Here is a 19,435-nt window from a genome sequence, read left to right on the forward strand (position 1 = left end):
ATAATCTGCAGTCTCCTTGGCCGTGGGGAGGCCATCGCAGGGAATGAAATGGGCTAGCTTGGTAAAAAGGTCCACCACCACTAGGATCGTGGTGAATCCACAGGAAGGTGGTAGATCAGTGATAAAATCCGCAGAGATTATTTCCCATGGGCGAGATGGGGTAGGAAGGGGTTGCAGAAGCCCTGAGGGCTTCTCTCTTCTTGTCTTGGAGCGCTGGCATACTGGGCAGGAATTGACATATTTTTCCACATCCTTGCGGATCTTGGCCCACCAGAAATCTCTTAGGATCAAATGCATGGTTTTAAATAGTCCGAAATGCCCTGCTGGCTTGCAGTCGTGACACAGACGAAGTGCCTTTTCCCTGCCCGGTCCTGGAGGGATGTAGACATGGTTTCTATAGCAAAGTAACCCATCCTTAAGCGAGAAGGGAAACTGTAGTCCTTGGCGAAGTTGGTCCTGAGCCCAGGCATCTGCTTGTTGACTGGCCCTGATTTCCTGAGCACAAAGGGGCCCTGGAGTAGAGGGAGCTGAATCAATTAGAGTGGATTTGGTATTTCCCACAGTGAGCGTGGCAAAGTTCTCGGGCTGCAGCAGTTGGGATTCAAAGGTCTCTTTGCGCCCTGCAGCATATTCCGGTTTCCGTGACAGTGCATCTGCTTGCTTGGTCTGGGCTGGGGTTACATAGTGGATTTGGAAGTTGAAACGCTCAAAGAATAAAGCCCAGCGTTGTTGCCTCTGATTTAGCTTGCAGGCAGTTCTTAGATGCTCTAGATTCCGATGATCAGTATGGACCTCAATGGGAAATTTGGCCCCTTCTAACCAATGTCTCCAAGTTTCAAAGGCTGCCTTTATGGCCAAAAGTTCCTTTTCCCAAATAGTATAATTTCTCTCTGGTGCGGTCAGTTGACGGGAGTAAAAGGCACAAGGGTGAAGATGATCTCCCACTGGTTGTAAGAGTACAGCCCCAATTGCCACATCGGAGGCGTCCGCCTGTACGACAAAAGGGGTTTCAGGATCTGGGTGTTGAAGGATTGGCTGGGACGTGAATAATTTCTTTAGCTGTTGGAATCCTTTCTCTGCTTGCTCTGTCCAGCGGAAAGGCTGCTTCCCACGGATGCAGCTGGTGATTGGATCAGACCAGCGGGCAAAGTCTGGAATGAACTTGCGGTAGTAGTTCGCGAACCCCAAGAAGCGTTGCACCTCTTTCTTGTTGGTTGGCGCCCGCCATTCCAATACTGCTGAAACTTTTGCCGGGTCCATGGTGAGCCCTAGTGGCGAGACACGATATCCCAGGAAATCTACCTCTTGTAGATCAAAAGCGCATTTTTCCAGCTTGGCATAAAGTCCATGATCCCGCAATCGTTGTAACACCATTCTAACGTGGTTCTCATGTTCTGATTGTGATCTAGAAAACACCAAAAAATCGTCCAGGTAGATAATCAAGAACCGGTCTAGATAATCCTGAAAGATATCGTTGACAAAATGTTGAAACGTTGCGGGAGCTCCACACAAACCGAAATTCATGACCAGGGTTTCGAATAAACCGAATTTAGTCTGGAAGGCGGTCTTCCACTCGTCCCCTTCCCTGATGCGAACTAGATTATAAGCTACTCGAAGATCCAGTTTGGTGTAAACCTTGGCCCCTTGAAGCCGGTCTAATAGGTCCGAGATCAAGGGCAGGGGATACCGGTTTCGCTTAGTGATATTGTTCAATGCTCTATAGTCCACCACCAAGCGTAGGTCCCCTGACTTCTTTTTTACAAACATCACTGGGGAAGCGGCTGGGGATTGAGAGGGTCTAATAAACCCCTTGCGGAGGTTTGTCTCTAAAAACTCCCTGAGAGCTTCTTGCTCCGGTTCAGTCAGGGAGTAGAGGTGTCCTCGCGGGATCGGGGCCCCCTCCACCAAGTCAATGGCACAGTCATAAGGTCTATGCGGGGGTAGTCTCTCGGCTTCTTTTTCATTGAATACGTCCCAATACTCTGAGTACTTCTTGGGCAAGGTGATGATGGGTTCAGCGTCTGTGGCATGGCAGACCTTGGCTACAAGACAATGGTTTTGGCAATATTTTGAAGCAAACTGCAGTTCTCTGTTGGACCAGGAGATGTTTGGGTCGTGGAGTGTCAGCCATGGGATTCCCAAAATCACAGGGAAGTGGGGAACCTCGGTAACAAAGAAGGAAATCTCTTCCATGTGTTCCCTTATCCACATTCTGGTGGGTTCTGACCACTGGCTTACTGGACCTGTCTTGAGGGGGCGGCCGTCTATGGCCTGCACCACACGGGCGTTCTTGAAATCGTGATATTGTAATCCCAGAGAGTCGGCATACTCTCTATCAATGAAATTGTTTGTGGCTCCTGAGTCTATCATGGCATGGATCATGACGGGTCCTTTTTTCGCTGACCACAGCGTGACCACCAGGAGAAATAGGACCCCGGTTGGCGGCTCTTGAGTGGGGTTTTTGACCGGGTTGGCGAGCCTCTCTACGCCCGGTCGCTGGCTTCCCCCGCCGGCTTCACGCCAGCCGCCTCAGACGCCTTCGTCTCCGTGGAGGACGCCGCCGCCAGACGGGCGGCGGGCTTCCCTTTGGCTGGGCACTCTCTGGCAAAGTGGCCCCCGTTCCCGCAGTACTAACAGAGATTTAGGCGTTGGCGGCGGGCCTTCTCGGCAGCATCTAATCTGGGTCGCACATTGCCCAGCTGCATCGGCACCTCCTCGCTTCCTCTGGGGTATGGGGCTGGTGGCGGGGGTCTCCACACTGGACGCGGCTGGACGCCGGTGGGAGCGGGAGGTTTCGCTCCAGCCCTGCCGCTCTGGCCTCGGATCCATTGCTTTCTGTTGGCAAGCATGACTTCAGCCCGTAAACATTGTTCAATGAGTCCTTCAAGGGAGTGTGGAGGATCCACCTTGGAGATTTCCTCCAGCATCTCGATGTTGAGACCCTCCCGAAATTGTCCTCTGAGGGCTATGTCGTTCCAGCCGGTGTTATGGGCCAGCACTCGGAACTCGGCTATGTACTGGGACAAGGGTCTGTCCCCTTGGGAGAGGCGCCGGAGTTTGTGGCCGGCTGCCTCCAAATTGTCTTCGATCCCCCAAGTCGCCTTAATGTGATCCAAGAAGTGTTGCGCTGATCTTAGATGTGGGGAGACTTGGTCGAACAGTGCTGTCGCCCAGTTGGCCGCTGGCCCGTCTAGGAGACTGTAGATCCACGCCACCTTGATGTCTTCTTGGGGAAACTCGGCATTACGGGCCTCTAGATAAGCCTGGCATTGGCGACGGAAAACATGAACCTTAGAAGCTTCTCCAGAAAACTTGGTTGGCAACGCCAGGGCCGGGAGACGGATTCCGCGTTCCTTCAATCCCCTTTTTTCTCCCTCCTGCGCATTGAGCTTATCACGGATGCGGTCCACTTCATCCTTGTCGATGGTGTAGCTGAGTGGCTGGGCCCCCGGTCCGGCTCCGGTAGACATTCTGGCCTAGGTTAATTGGTGCTTAGGGTGGCGGAGTCAAACTGTCACGACCCAGGCTGCAGAGCACCAATAACCATACACAGAGGCCAGAATCTATCTAATATCTTTATTAAGGAAATATATAAAGTCAATAAAAATAAGTGTAGAATGTAGTTCAGAAGAAGACCTTTCAGGAAAGGTCAATTATAGTCCAAGGAAACAATGTCCAATATAAAATATTAAGGTCCAAAGTTGTAATCCAATAACCGAAACACTCACTTTGCCAAGCAAAGTGAGGGGAGATGACAAGGTTCTTAGTCCAAGGAACTTGAGGCAAGGCTAGGAAGTAAACTTGATTCTTGGAACACAAGGCTTGATACAAGGCAGCAAGGAACGAGGAACAGGGACAAAATCCGTGGTAAAATACTTGGCAAGGTCCTGGAAGACAAGGCTGAGTCCTAGGAAGCAAGGCAAGGTCCGTGGAGGTAAACAAGGCTGGGAACGGGAACGAAGGCTTGGAAACAGAAACGAAGGCTTGGAAGCGGGAGTAGCGCTGTCCACACACAACCTACTCCAGTTGCTGACGAATTGACTCCGCAAAATTCCTTCAGGGCAAAGAACCTAAATAGGGTCTCGTTTTCCCACCAAAGAACACTTCTCTGGGGAACCAGAACCGAAAGTCAATCTCTGTGTCCAGATGCATGACTCCCTAAAATTTCTCATGAAAGCAGTCTTAATCAGCTGAATGCCTGGCTGCGATTCTCAGGCTTCTGCGATTAGCCTGCTGAACTCCTTTCTGTTGTTGATAATAGTTACGGCGAGAAAATGGGGGAGATTTTGACTCAGGGCTTGTTTGGCAGCTTTCTGGAAGACAAACCTCCTGCAGGTGCAAGGGCTCCAATTCTGGCTGGGAAAATTCCAATTCTGGCTGAAACGGTGGAAAACCCAAGTTTTCCTCTTCATCTGTCACCACAGCGCTAGGAACGGGACTACATGGCCCATGAGTCATCACAAACAGAATCCTTATTTTGTCCTGGTCTCCCACTTTCAAGTAGAGACACTCAAAACCTTCAGGGTTGGGAATTTGTGTCCTGATCAGAGGGTGATCATCCTGATAGATCACTGCAACCCCACCTCCCTGGCCCCCAGGCCTTGTGTGCTGCTGCACGGAGAAATCTGGTGGACATAGCTGGGTAAGATTACCCCCCCACCCCCATTTTCATTCAGCCAGATCTCCATTATACAATCTGTATTACGTACAGGTCTTTTTTAATTCCGCATTTTGCAAGATGCCTTATTTTACAGTTCTGGTCCTTTAGTTATTTTCCTCTTTAGTCAGTCAGTTCTCCCATGTCCACTTGAGATCAGGAGTCTGTTTTCTCCTATAGCCGTTTCCAGAGAAACAGGTGTATTAATCTTAAGGACACTTCTGCTGATCTTTGTGGATTCTCAAGTAATGCTGGAAGCTTTAATGTGGCTAAAAGCCAGTGAGAGGGTGACTCAACATTTCAATTGACTTTTCTAGATTGCTGTAATGAAGCATGAGTTCTTCCAATATAGCTCATTTGGTTTTACTGGAATTTGCAACTAGTTTTGTCTGTTCATTTGAAGTTGGAACAATTTCTGCACCTTCACTAGGGCTCCTCCAAAAGGTTTGGTAGAAAAAAAAGCTAGAGCATGGTTTGCTGTATGGTTTGACATGCAGATGTTCTCCTCTCTGATAATTATTTTAGACTTGTAGTGCTATACTGCAAAAGTGTCATTTTACATGATAACTCTTTAAAAGGTTTTTTTAAAAATAAAAGAAAAAGGAGATATTTATATTTATATTTCTCTGAATTGAAAAGAAGCCCAGTCCAAAGAACAGGACCAAATTGTTACAGCTGGTGTCAATATTTGACAGATAATACAATAAAACACTGGATATTTGGGGGAAGGAACAAACTGAGAATGAGAGCAACAAAGACCGCAGTCTCCCAACACATTTGCCCCATCTGGAGGAGCCCATTTAATATCTGTGGCAAAGAAATGAAGCCAAAGAGACGGATATTATACGCATGGCTCATGGCTTTAAAGTTAACATCTGCAGCCTTCTCAGCATTCAGGTGACAAAGGAGCATATAAAACCAAATGTCACATTATATTGAGCATATATCAAAGACATTTAAAGCATAGCCTGTCATTTGGGTATTTTTGTAGAAAAGAAGAAAGGCCATGTGTTAGAAAGTAGGAGCTATTCTCTTGTTGGAATCGGAAACTGTCGGAAGGAGGATTACCTGGATTAGACAGAATAGAATGCTTCTGAGCAGATACTTCTAAAGAAAATTAAATAGAATAGAATAGAATTCTGTGGAAGCCACAGAAATGACAATAACTCTTGTAGAAAGAAAACCCCCAACTCTACCGATACAGTGAAGGAATAAAGCAGATAATATGGGTTGTAATCTGAAGAACCCTAGCATTTCCAAGATGTGAAATTAAGCGAAAACCACCCAAATGCCTAGAGACATTTTACAGAGAAGTAGCTTCCATTCTAGATGTACATATTATAGGTTGGGTTTTTAAAGACCTTTTTTATGTCTTATCTTTCTGGATACAATTTTTCTGGGGATCAGTCATGAGAAGTATATAAAATAAAGCTGCATTAATCATGAGAAGTACATATAAAAATATATATAAATCAATGCAGTGAACACACACAAGCACACACACACACACACACGTATGTGCAGAGCTGGCCCTAGGTATTTTTCAAGTGTAGGCAAACAGAATTTTGCCCCCCCCCCCCCCCGAAACCAATCACTGAAAAATAAAAGCGTTGGATAAACGAAAATGTTTGATAATAAGAAGGGATTAAGGAAAAGCCTATTAAACATCAAATTACATTAAGATTTTACAAATTAAGCACTAAAACATCATGTTTTACAACAAATCAACAGAAAAAGCAGTTCAATACCTTGCGGAGGCAGGCTGCAGGAGACAGGAGTTGCCTCGATGGTGCCCCCAACAAGATGGCGCCACAGGCAACTGCCTAGTTGGCCTGGTGGTTGAACCATCTCTGCGTATGTGTGTATGAATATTGACACTTCTTAAAAGAAAAATGTGTTCTACAAGGTATGCACATTTAAGAAATGCGTAGGAATGCTGTATCATTTTCTAAAATTAAGAACTTCCTGATGGTAAGAGCGGTGGAATATGTTGCCTCAGAGGTTGGTGGAACTCATTCTCTGGAGAAACTGGATGGCCATCTATTAGGAGTGGTTTATTTGTGTATACCTGCAAGGCAGATTGGGCTTGGACTGGATGGCTCTTGTGGTCTGTTCCAACTCTGTGGTTCTATGATTCTATAAAATGCAAACATTTATGCTTCCATTTGAATGATACACATAAAGTTCATACTTGTTCTTCCCTGTAAAAAAAAATCTTCCATACACAATGGATATGGAACAAATGTGGGTGTGGGAAAAGAAGGAAATATACAAATATACAAATGAAGTATCCAAAACCAGACTTGCCCATATATAGTTATACATTCAGAGAGCAGGTCCACCTTGATTGGATGCTAAAGAACCATTTCATACCTGCAACGAAACTCCAGAGTGTACAGTGTGGTCTAGCACTTGAAAAATATACCTTTGTGGACTAACACTCCCAATTCTCACAACCAACACTGACAGGAATGCAGAGCAAGGGATTTTGGGAATACTCCATAAAAAAGTAACTTTCCCAAGCTCAGAAACAGTGCTAACTCAGTTTGTAAATGACATTAGCAAAGCTTGTTAGGCACACCAGTGAGTGTCAAGAACTGCAATTTTTTAAAATTCACAAATTAGTTCTCCACACTCACCTTACTGGTAGTGAAAGGATGAAACCTGAGGACAATAGCAGCTGTTTGTATAACACACCATCTTGGCAGTATGTGCTGTGGTTGTTGCTGTTTTCACCAGACCGCTCCCTGCCAATCTACCTTGAAGCAGTTGGCAGGAGATCAAAGCTAGGGTCCTGCCAGAACTTTGTGGAATGGACAATTTGCTTTTTATATCTGTGTGAAGCTCCATATACCATGTTGGGGGTGGAGAACCTTGTTTCTTGAGCAACAGAGAGTTGTTCAAGGAAGGAACCCTATTATTCATCAGAGCCAGGTGCAAATACACCCACCATAATGAAAATGCCGCTTGTCTGTGGATTTCACAGTTATATCACTGTGATTCCACTATAACTGCTATGGCACCACACTATGGCTTCCTACAATTTGTAGTATTGTGAAGTATTTGGAAATCTCTTCCACAGAGTTTTAGTGGCTCCCCAAACTACACATTCCAGGAATAATCAGGATGCATCCACGTGGCAAGTGGATTCACATAGCAGTCAAAATGTGGACACATAACACTATAATTATATAGTATTAGGGGTCAAAATAATTTATTTTGTTTCAAATATTACACGGATATATGTAAAGTTAGAAGTACCCGGGGCCCGGGCTGTGGTGCAAGCTAGTGAGCAGGCAGCTGCAGCCAGCTGAGACCAATCACTCTGACCTAGAGGTCATGAGTTCGAGGCCAGCTTGGAGCCTGCGTTTGTCTTTGTCTTTGTTCTATGTCAAGGCATTGAATGTTTGCCTTATATGTGTAATGTGATCCGCCCTGAGTCCCCTTCGGGGTGAGAAGGGCGGAATATAAATACTGTAAATAAATAAATAAATAAATACTAGAAAATAATTAAGTGCGGACCAACCTATATAATTTCTCCTACCAATTGTTAGGGACATGTTAGTGGCCAAGCTGGCTGTTGTTACAGCTTTGGCAGAATTGGGAAATTCAAATGTGTGTGTGTGTGGGGGGGGGGGGGGGTTAGGGGATGTAGGGCAAGTGGGTCACTGGAATAATTTTGTTATGTTTTTTCTTTGGGTGTCAAGTGGGGTGTATGTAAGGCCTGTAATGAAGAATCTACTTACTATTTTTGTTAATGAATAGATTTAAATGCATTACCCTTAATATTAGGGGTATTTCATCTAAAATTAAATGTCAAAGATTGAAAGCATATTTTAAAAGATTTTATTTTTCTACAAGAATTTCACTGGGGAGGTGGTTGTAATGAAATTCATCTTGATTGGGTAGAACATTATATAAAAGGATTTGGAAGTTCTAAAGCCGGGAAGGGGGGGGGGGTTGCAGGGCTAAAGTTATAATTAATGATTTGGGTACTGAATTTTTTAGTATTAAACAAGTAGTAAGGCAGGGTTGTCCTCTTTCCCCAGTACTATTTATTTTAGTTATATAATTACAAGCCTCTGCGATCAGGAAAGATAAGGAGATAGAGGAAATAGGAGTGAACAACAAAATTAAAATTGGCTTATTTGCGGATGATACACTTTTGACAGTTAAGAATTCAGATAGGGCACTAGACCGGATAAACCTACATTTAAAAGAGTTTGGAAAAATAACAGGTCTAATAATTAATTGGAAGAAAACGGAAGTAATTACAATAAACCTGGAGGGAAAGGTCAAAGAGAAAATAATTGATCAATTTAAGGTTAAGATTAGAAGCAAAATTAAGTATTTAGGAATAACAATACCCACTAATTAAATTTTGATAGACTTTTTAGGGAAATCCAAGAACGACTACTCGAATATAAAAAATTTAATCTCTCATGGTTCGGCAGAATTGCCATTTTAAAAATGAAAATATTATCTAAATTTAACTTCCTTTGTAATATGTTACCTATTAAATTAATAGATGTTGATCTTTAAAAATGGCAGAAATTACTTAATGAACTCTGTAATGGAAGAAGAAGATCTAGGCTACCAAGAGGTTTATGGTATATTCCACAGAAATTAGGGGGATTAGGAATACCAGAACTAAAAACCTATTATGAGACACATATAATAAAGGGAGTGTTTAGGCTGCCCTCGGTACCCAAATTAATCTGGCAGGAATTGGAAGGAAAATGTTGGCAAAGAGATTATAGGGGGGAAAAAATCATATCAAAAACGGGCAAATAATTAAGGGGTGTAAAAATAATCTGGCGAAAGATGTTATAGAAACATGGGCTAAGTTAAGAAAACAAGATATTTCCAGGAGTTTCTCCCCTAACCCTAATAGTCTTACTGGAAAATTTCCCAGAAGGCCTGAGAATTAAACTTAAGAATAAAAAATTAGTGGAGATGGAAACAGCTCTTTCTTGGAAGGAATGGATACAAAATTGGAGGGGTGAGTTTAACAAGTTAGAACAACAAGGTGCACTGAATTGGTTTGAGAGGCAACAACTATATAATTGGAAAAAGGACTGCTTAGGTAAAAATCCCAGATGTAGAGAGCTAAATAAATATGAAGAATGGCTAAGTAAACTTAAAAAACAAGAAATATCAGGGAAAGGATTAACTGGGAAAGTATAGGGGATTAATAGGGGAAGAAATAGGGCTGACGCTGTTAGAAAAGGTATGGGAAGGAGACCTAGGGCCTCTGATGGACTGATTGGAAAAGGGTTTTAAGGTGGAGAGTGGTTAAGAATTAGTCAATAAGATTTTAAAAAAATGTATATAAAGTCATATGGAGATGGTATACTACACCAGATGGATAGGAAGCAAAGTAACCTCTGTTGGAGATGGGGCATGCACAAAGGGACATATTTTCATCTATGGTGGGAATGCCCCCAGTTGAAGAGATTTTGGAACAACATATTTATAGAAATCAGTAACATTATAGGAACAAACATCACTCCAGATGCTAGCATTATTAATGGATGCCACAAAGTTGAATTTAGAAATGGAAAAGAAAGAATTGGTGATTATCTTACTCACAGTGGTGAGACTTATAATTGCAAGGAATTGGAAGATAGTAACCAATCTTACACTGATAGTAACCAATCTTACACTGAAGCATGGTATGGGGAGGCATGGAATGTAGCCTTAAATGATAAATTATCAATGGAAATGGGGGTGTTCAGAGGGAAGACCAATAGATCAGATTTTGATCTATACTGGTCAGTTTTTATTAAATATGTTCTAGAAAGTGAAAAAGGAAAACAATATAATCATGTTGGTCAGGAATTTTGAATATGACATTTGTTTAATGGTTGACTTATAAATCTTATGGTAAAGGAAATGATACATGTTCGAGCCTTGGTGGTGGGGTTATGTGTTTGTAAAATGTTCATTGCTTTTGTGTTTTGTTTTACTGAAAGTTGTTAATGTATGTAAATAAAATTAATTATTTTAAAATTAATTATTTAAAAAATATTTGTATGAAAGAAGAATAGAAGAAATCAATGTTCAAGGTATAAGATGATACAATATCATTTTTACTCAGTAACTCTTTTTTCAGCAGGTGATGTATCTAGGCTGAGCCAGCTGTATGCACATGGTAGCATTGACTGAAATCAGTCTGTATTGGCTTTTGGCATGCCACTGTTAAGCTTTCATACAAGCCATGTGAATCCACATGCACATATTTTTCTAATAGCCCTAGTACCTTTGACCTTGTAAATGAGGCAGGAATAAAAGGCCAATGATGTCAAGGAGAGTACCTTGAAAAGATGAAGTTGAGGACATTTTTTGCTGTCCACTATCATCCTTGGTGATTTTAATGCAAGAATTGGATGAAATTTTGATCTATGGCCAGGGACTATAGAGAAAGATGGAGTTGGAAACAGCAACTCTAATGGCAACCTGCTTCTCACCAAATGTGTGGAACACAACCTTGTCATCATCAACACACTCTTCCACCTAAAAAATAAGTTTAAGACATCATGGAAGCACCCCTGGTTAAAGCCTCAGCAGCTCTTCGACTATGTAATTATACATACCAGAGACGGCCATAATCGGCTTCTCACAAGAGCAGTGATAAGCACAGTTTAATTGATTCACAATGGCCATCAAAATCATCCTCAAATGCAGACTCCAAGGAAGAAAGAAAAGATGTAAAATGAACACCCAAGTCCTGGTGGACAAAAAAAGTTCAAGAAATCCAACACCTCACAGACGTCTACGATGCATGGGGATTCTTTAAAGCCACAAAGGTCATCCATGGCCTAACAAATCATGGCATACACCTCTACAATCATCAGAAGGAACCAAACTTGTAAATGACAAAAAAATCAATTGCACTATGTTGGAAACAATACTACTATAACCTCCTTAATCACAACTCTGACATGGCTGAAGAGGTTCTCTTTCAAATCCCACAACAACAAACTAGGGATGCGTTTGCAGCATTGCCTAGTTTGATGGAAGTCAGCACAGTCATCAAGTAATTAAAAAATAACAAACCAGCGGACCTGATGGAATCCCTGTTGAAATCTTTTAAGAGTGGATCTGAGCTGTGACTGTGAAAACTATCAAGGTATCTCGTTAGAGCGTTCTAAATGGAGGTCAGCTGTTACCAACAATGTTGTGGATTTTGAAGAGGCACAAAAGGAAGGTGCCTGCCATAGATGTGGGCGAAACATTGGGAGGGAGTGCTTCTGGAACATGGCCATACAACCCGAAAAACATACAACAACCCCACAAAGGGAGAAATGTGTCAAGAAGAAGGTGCATCAAGCCAACCCTTGTTGGGACTGCCTTCCATCTGGAAATCAATGTCCTCACTGAAAAAGAACTTGCAGATCCAGAATAGGTCTCTACAGTCACTTATGGACCCACCGCTAAAACTCTACACTTAGAAGGGAATCATACTCGACCACAAGTGATAGCCCATACTGATGGTGAAAGGGAAAATGAAGGAGCTGGTCATAGCCATAATTTTGAATCCATCTGGGGAAAAATAATTAATTAAAAGAGCATATTGATGGTAAATAACAGTTAATAACTGTATACACTATCACAAATTCATTCATAACAATTCTATTATAACTCACTGGAACGGTTTTTAATTTTATGCAACCTAGCTAATGTATGATGTTTGGAACTATTTAATTCTGTTTTCTATATATATATTTCCAAAGAGCAAATCATCAAAATTCTAAAGGATTATATAATGTGGAAGCAACCTGCCATAAATATGCTATAGTCCCATAGAACATAGATGTCTAAATCTATGAGTTTAATAATGCTTTCCTGTTCTCTTTTGAAGGAAGAAGTGTTCATTCCCTCAAGCGGTAGTACAAACGTTAAGTTTTGATTAAAAACAGTTCTATACAGTTTTGTTGATATTACTTTTCTAACAGTCACCTGAACACCTGCGGGCACTCCCTCTGTCTTGAACTCCTTTGCCCTCATGTCACCAAGAATGCTTGATTTCTATTTAATGACATTTTATTTTTAAATTATTTTCTTTTGGTGAGTATTTTTATTTTTTATTTTTTATTTTTCCTGCGGTCCTAGAAGCAAGAATAATTACTGATATATGCAGGTGAAGGAGTTTTTAGATGGAAAAAAGTCAAAATTGGGAGAATGCCAACAGTTTTGAGTTGGGTGTTGTATCCAGGTTTTGAGGAGAGGTTTTGGAGAGGGTATGTCCTCCTCATTTATGTTTTCAGCATCTTTTCATATGTGCTTAATTTGTACAACTGCACAGAAAAAGAATGCAACCACATTATTCCATTTTCCCAGGCACAATGGAAGGTTATGGTATTCTCATTCTTTTAATTGTCCCAATTTGACAGGGACAATTCCAACAAATCCTCTATCATGCCATTTTCACAGCTGCTATTAAAATGTTCCAGTTTCTTTCACCTCTTCCCATTTTCCACCTTTGCCTTTGGCTTAATTCAATTGTTGGAAACAGAATCCAAAGTGCGAAAGTAGTTTGCATTCAGTCAAACCAGAGAGGGAAGGGAAAACAAAGAAGTAGACTCTTTTCTTTCCCAATAGGCTCAGGCAAAAGTAAACTGTTATAGCTCTCCTAATTTGTGTGGGCTTCCTCATTGATAATTTTTGCCATCTTGGCTACAGTCTTAATGTTTCTTGGTCACACATGCCCCTGTTTACATACAGATCTAATTGAGGATGCTTCAGTGATTTACAGGAACTGGGGTTTACATGTAAAAGTAGTACAAAAAATATTATGAGGTATTCTTTATGGTCCATGAAAGGAGGAGGTCCACGGGGAAGAAAACATGAGTAACTGCAATGGGTGGCATCAACTCTAGTGACATCACTGGCAAGTATATCCCTGCTCTATGTTGGTTGCAGCTGAAACTGTGGCAATGCAAAAAAGACACTAGCACCATAGATGATATGGAGCTGAACAAGAAATATGTGAATTGTGGTAGGTAAGGGGGAAGAAAAGTTGAAGGAGCTACTGAGTCCTTTGATGATGGTCTGGACCTGTGATCTATTTGAGTTTTCCTGATACTTTGTAAATCAAGCTCGTTGGAATTGAAAAGTTAGAAAATATGGAGCAAAATACAGTAGAGTCTCACTTATCCAAGCCTTGCTTATCCAAGCTTCTGGATTATCCAAGCCATTTTTGTAGTCAATGTTTTCAATATATCGTGATATGTTGATGCTAAATTCCTAAATACAGTAATTACAACGTATTGAACTCCTTTTTCTGTCAAATTTGTTGTATAACATGATATTTTGGTGCTTAATTTGTAAAATCACAACCTAATTTGATGTTTAATAGGCCTTTCCTTAATCCCTCCTTATTATCCAAGATATTTGCTTATCCAAGCTTCTACCGGCCCGTTTAGCTTGGATAAGTGAGACTTTACTGTATTCCATTCTTCATACCTTTCAGGTACAAGTCTTACTGTGTTACAACCCCCTTTTGTAGAAATATTTACTTGCTGTGAGGGCTTTTGAGCTAGCATGGTGTAGTGATTTGAGGACTAAAAACAAGGATCCAAATTCCTGGGCATGTCAAGTTCTTTCAGCCTTAGAGGAAAGCAAAGGCAACCCTGCACTGAATAAATCTTGCCAAAAATACCATGATAGATTTGCCCTAAAAGTCATACAATTATTATTACAGTAGAGTCTCACTTATCCAACATTTGCTTATCCAACATTTTGGATTATCCAACGCAGTTTGCCTCCCGCCCGGATCTTGTTTATCTAGGCAGCAAAGACTGAACTTTTTACACGTTTAATTTCCGACAATGTTGTTACTATAAGTTCATTTTATTCAATTCTATCTTTATTTGTAGTCAATTTGTTAGTAGCCAATGTTTTTGTAGTCAATGTTTTCAATACACTGATGTTTTGGTGCTACATTTGTAAATACAGTAATTACTATATAACGTTACCGTGTATTGAACAGCTTTTTCTACCGATTTGTTGTAAAACATGATGTTTTGGTGCTTAATTTGTAAAATCATAACGTAATTTGCCGTTTAATAGGCTTTTCCTTAATCCCTCATTATCCACATTTTTGCTTATCGAACATTCTGCCGGCCCGTTTATGTTGGATAAGTGAGACTCTACTGTATTATTATTATTATTATTATTATTATTATTATTATTATGGCTATGTTTATTTATAGCCTGTTTTCTCTCTTCATAAGGAGACTCAAAGCAGCTAACCCCAAAAGCACTACAATACAATTTAAAATATACAAATATACAAATATTAATATAGTATTAAACATCATTAGTATTAAAAGAAAATTAGTATTAGTAAAAACAATGTTAGTATTAGTATTTAAAAGAATTCAGATTAAATCCATAAAAACATATAAATGGTTTTAAATACAAGTTGGGAATTTTCATGTCTTGAAGGCATACAATAACAAGAGATTTCTTCTCATTCCCCCTTTTGTGTTCTCTTAAAAATATTGCACATAAGTTCTGAGTCCTTAATGTTTGCCTAGCTGGTCAACTGAATGCCTGGTGTAGGAAGAGGAGGTGCCAAGCTAGGATGCCCTTCTTGTGGTGGATATAAAAAAGGGGACATTGGGCACAAGTTAAATGGAGAGGAAGGAAGTCCTGGAAGTGTCAGATAGTTGCTAGGGGATGAAGCAAACCTGAAATTGGAGCATCTATGGAGTGCCTCTCCTGGGGTGGACCATTTTGCTCAACTAACCAATTGGGAATTACAGCAAGCTTTACCAGATGTTACCAGACACCTGTTTCATAAAGCCTCATTTCAGCAGATGTTATTTTGGAAACCATGCACCCTCCCAGGTATACCCTTACCCTTTTCCTGTCCTTTGTATTCAAAGGAGAATTGTATGTGTGTATAGCTAACTGATACATGATGTATTAAAAGCCTTCACTAGAATCCCTTAAAGGACAAATGACTTGTGATGTTTGACTCTGAATCACATGTGATTCAGTTTCCAGGAACGTTTTCTTAATTTTCCAGTGTATACAGGTTGTGAATTCTCACAGCAAACAGAAATGAAGCACTTGACCTGTTTACATTATTGAGACCTTGCTGGAGGAGTTACTCAGGTTTTAGTAGCTACTTGAGAAAAATACTCAGTGGCTAGATTTTTTGTGTGTATTGTTTTCCATGTTGTTGTTGTTGTTGTTGTTGTTGTTGGGTGCCTTCAACTCATTTTGACTTATGGTGACCCTAAGGCAAACCTATTATGGGGTTTTCTGGGGCTGAGTGTGATTCTCACAAGGTCACTCAGTGGGTTTCCATGGCTGAGTGAGGAATCAAGATTCAGTCTCCAAAGTCGTAGTTTGACACACAAACAACTACATCATGAAGGTTCTCTTCATATCACACATATTGCTTGGGAGAACTTTAAAGGAGCTTTGAAATGTTCTGCAGGTGAAAAAGTATTGGTGTGCATCTTAATATGTTATATTTTGCCTGTACAGTATGTTCATTTCTGTAGCGCTTGGTATAAAATGTATTTTACAAATGCCCTCCACTGAGATAAGTGATCATCAGAGGCAAGCTACCCCCGGGCTTCTGGTGTTCTTAAGAAACATGTTGTTGAGGCAGAAAACTATCAGTGGACTGTGTAAGAGGAGGAGGAGGGGTGGGGGATGTAGCATCTTTTTGCCTTTTAGGCAAAAAAGGAAAAAAACTATCTAAAAGCAAGAGTAAAAAGAACCTGTTTATGGGAGGCAAAGGACATCAAAGCACTTGAATTAAGGAGCCCCTTGAGGGACAAATGAGTTATGAAGCTTGACTCTGAATCACATGTGATTCAGTTTCCAGGAACTTTTTCTTAATTTTCCAGTGTATACAAGTTGGGAATCCTCACAGCAAACAGAAATGAAGCACTTGACCTGTTTACACTATTGGGGCCTTGATGGAGGAGTTACTCAGCTGTGTTCTTAGTGAAGTGCCGACATGGAATTGCAAGTTTGGAATAGAAAGTAATTGAGGCCTACAAGGATTCCTCTCAAAAATTCCAACCTTGTAGTGTGTTGGCTTTGATTTTTCAAATGCACATTGGACAGGAGGACACTGTCTAATAGTTTCCCCTTTTCTGAGCGGATGGAGGTGTGGTGAGGGCTACCAAGCTAGTGGTTATGCACAGTGTCAACATTCATACTGAAGCTGCCTCAGACAAGGCAGCTTCAGTATGAATGCCAACATCCTGAGAGAGACACCATGGCCAGACTCGCCAAGATTTGACAGATGAAAGCCAGGACATGCATGGACAAGCAACATCAGAGTGTGGTCAAGATAGGAAAGGTTTTTAATGAGGAACATCACACAAGCTAGGAAAGATTGCAGCAATTTGCTTTTGCCTGAAGCCCCATCTACACTGCCATTAAAATGCAGCTTGAACTGAATTATATGTCAGTGAAGACTCATATAATCCAGTTCAATGCAGTCAATCTGCATTATATGGGTGTACACTGACAGTTTAATGCAGTTCAAACTGTATTATATGGCAATGTAGATGGGGCCTGTGCCAGCTGGGAAAGGAAATATTCCATCCCTCTTTTTCTCTTCTGAGTTAATTAAAATTCAAATAATGTATGCACATTGAATTCAGTTTGCAGCAATTGACACAAGATAAGGAAAGACAAGGAGGTGGGAAGAGGAGAGAGAAGCTGGGGACATTTAAGAAGTAATGTAGCTAAAAACCTGGGAGGACAGAGTATGCATGAGACACTGGGATGTGGAGCAATGGATTCACATTGCATTAAAAGAGATTACATCTAAACATTTGGAAGAACTTCCTGAAGGTTAGAATTGTTCAGTGATGAAATATTGTGCCTTGAAGTCAGATGGAGTCTCCTTCTCTGGAGGTTTTTAAACAGAGGTTAGATGACCATCTGTTGGGAGTGCTTTGGTTGTGTGTTTCTGCATGGCAGAATGTGGTTGGACTGGATGACCTTGTGGTGTCTCTCTTTGTAACATATAAGTCTATGAATCTATGATTTTGCGACAGCAAAAAATATCCAGTTGCTCTGTAGGTGAATTTACACATTTGTCAGACACCCAAAAGTTTCCAACCCATTTATCATAAAAACATTAGATAATGACAGTAATGCCCACACATGAAAAATGAGATAAAACATATATAAAGCAGGAAAATGTTAATTAAAGGTTCTCAAATACTGTGAAATGCTATTAAAAGCTAAATATATTCTGAGAGGTAGGATTCAGAACTTGTGCTATAAAGATGTTCCTTAGCTTTCACATTAACGTGTCTATTCTTTCCACATTCACACCTTTGTTGCCAACAGAAATGTGGGAGTGAATAACAGAGGAGGAATAAAATAGCCGATGAAAATCCCATTTCAAAGCAGCAGAAAAGCAAAAAAAAATTGCACAGTAAATGCAACAATCAGTGCTGGATTTAGGACAAATGAGGCCCTGTGCTAGTTAAATTGTGAGCCCCCTGCAACACTGTTACTAGCCTATAACATCCCCCATAGATGTGTGAGATAAATTGGAATGATGTTACTATTAAAAATCAGACCAACAACTGGGAACAATGTTCTATATTTTCAGAGTGAGGAGTAGTGTTTTGGTTATTTTAAAGTTGGCTTTTTAAAAAAATCACTTAGGAGTAACTTCTAATGACAGATACAAGTTACTGTTGTGCCAAACCATCACACTTTTAATTAACTTTTATGAATGAGAGGAAGTAATGCTACAGACTCTGAAGAAACAGGTTCTCCTTTCTACTATTGGTACATGAGCAGAAGGAGAAAAGATCCTAATTGTGATTTAGATTAATTTTATTTAATTAAGGTACCAGCCACTTGTTGTTGCTAACTACCATCACCTTTTACTTATGGTGACCTTACAGATGAGAGACCACCCTAACATCTCTGCTCAGGCCTTGTAGACTCAGTGGCATGGCTTCCTTGATTGAATCAATCTACCTGTAATGCAGGTTTCCTCGTTTCCTACTGCCTTCTACCACACCAAGCATTATTGTATTTTCTAGTGAGTCATGTCTTCTCATGATATGACCAACATACAACAATCTTGGTTAAGTCATTTTGGCTTCTGGGGAGGGTTCGGACTTGATTTATTTTTGGACCTATTACTTTGTGTTTTTAGCAGTCCATGATATCTATAGAACTCTCCTCCAAAATCATGTTTCAAATAAAGTGATTCTATCAGCTTCCACCTTTCACAACAATATACAGAAATTGGAAATATGTCATGAACAATCCTGACTTTCATATTGAATTTCATTGTTAAAAACAATATAAATGCTGGCAAAGCTGTTACATATTTTTAGTGTAAGAGGGGTAGTATTATTGGTCATGGGCTGGCAGGCAGTGAGTCTCTTCAAGGACTATACAGAAAATAAAACCCTCTTTGAACAACTCAAGACATTTGCCACCTGATTCGGGACAGCAAATAGTGTCCTACCTGCTCCACACTAAATCAAGATGCACAGTATCTAAACTGACTTATTTTAAATTGGTGTACTTGAGGGAGACCTCACAATTTCTTCTCCTCCCTATCATTAACAGCAAAATAATGATAAATCAACTAACTGCATGCTACTCTTTGCGAAAGCCCCCAATCTGCTCTCTCGGGTTGCTGCTCTTTTCTGCCTAATAGCAGGGACCAATGTGCATGCTCTTTAACCAGGAATCCTCATTTTCCCCAATGGCTGATGGACTGAGAGGGAATACATCACTTCCATCCTCCTTGCTCTCCTT

The 19,435-nt window shown here is 40.8% G+C and overlaps 1 protein-coding gene across 1 annotated transcript in view; it reads left to right on the forward strand.

Moving 5' to 3' along the window:
• The window catches only part of lgr6 (leucine rich repeat containing G protein-coupled receptor 6), a 168,237-nt gene that overhangs the window by 42,134 nt on the left and 106,668 nt on the right, over positions 1-19,435 (forward strand). The window lies entirely within an intron of this gene.

The sequence above is a fragment of the Anolis carolinensis genome, chromosome 4, assembly GCF_035594765.1.
Source record: "Anolis carolinensis isolate JA03-04 chromosome 4, rAnoCar3.1.pri, whole genome shotgun sequence".
Classification (NCBI taxonomy): Eukaryota; Metazoa; Chordata; class Lepidosauria; order Squamata; family Dactyloidae; genus Anolis; species Anolis carolinensis.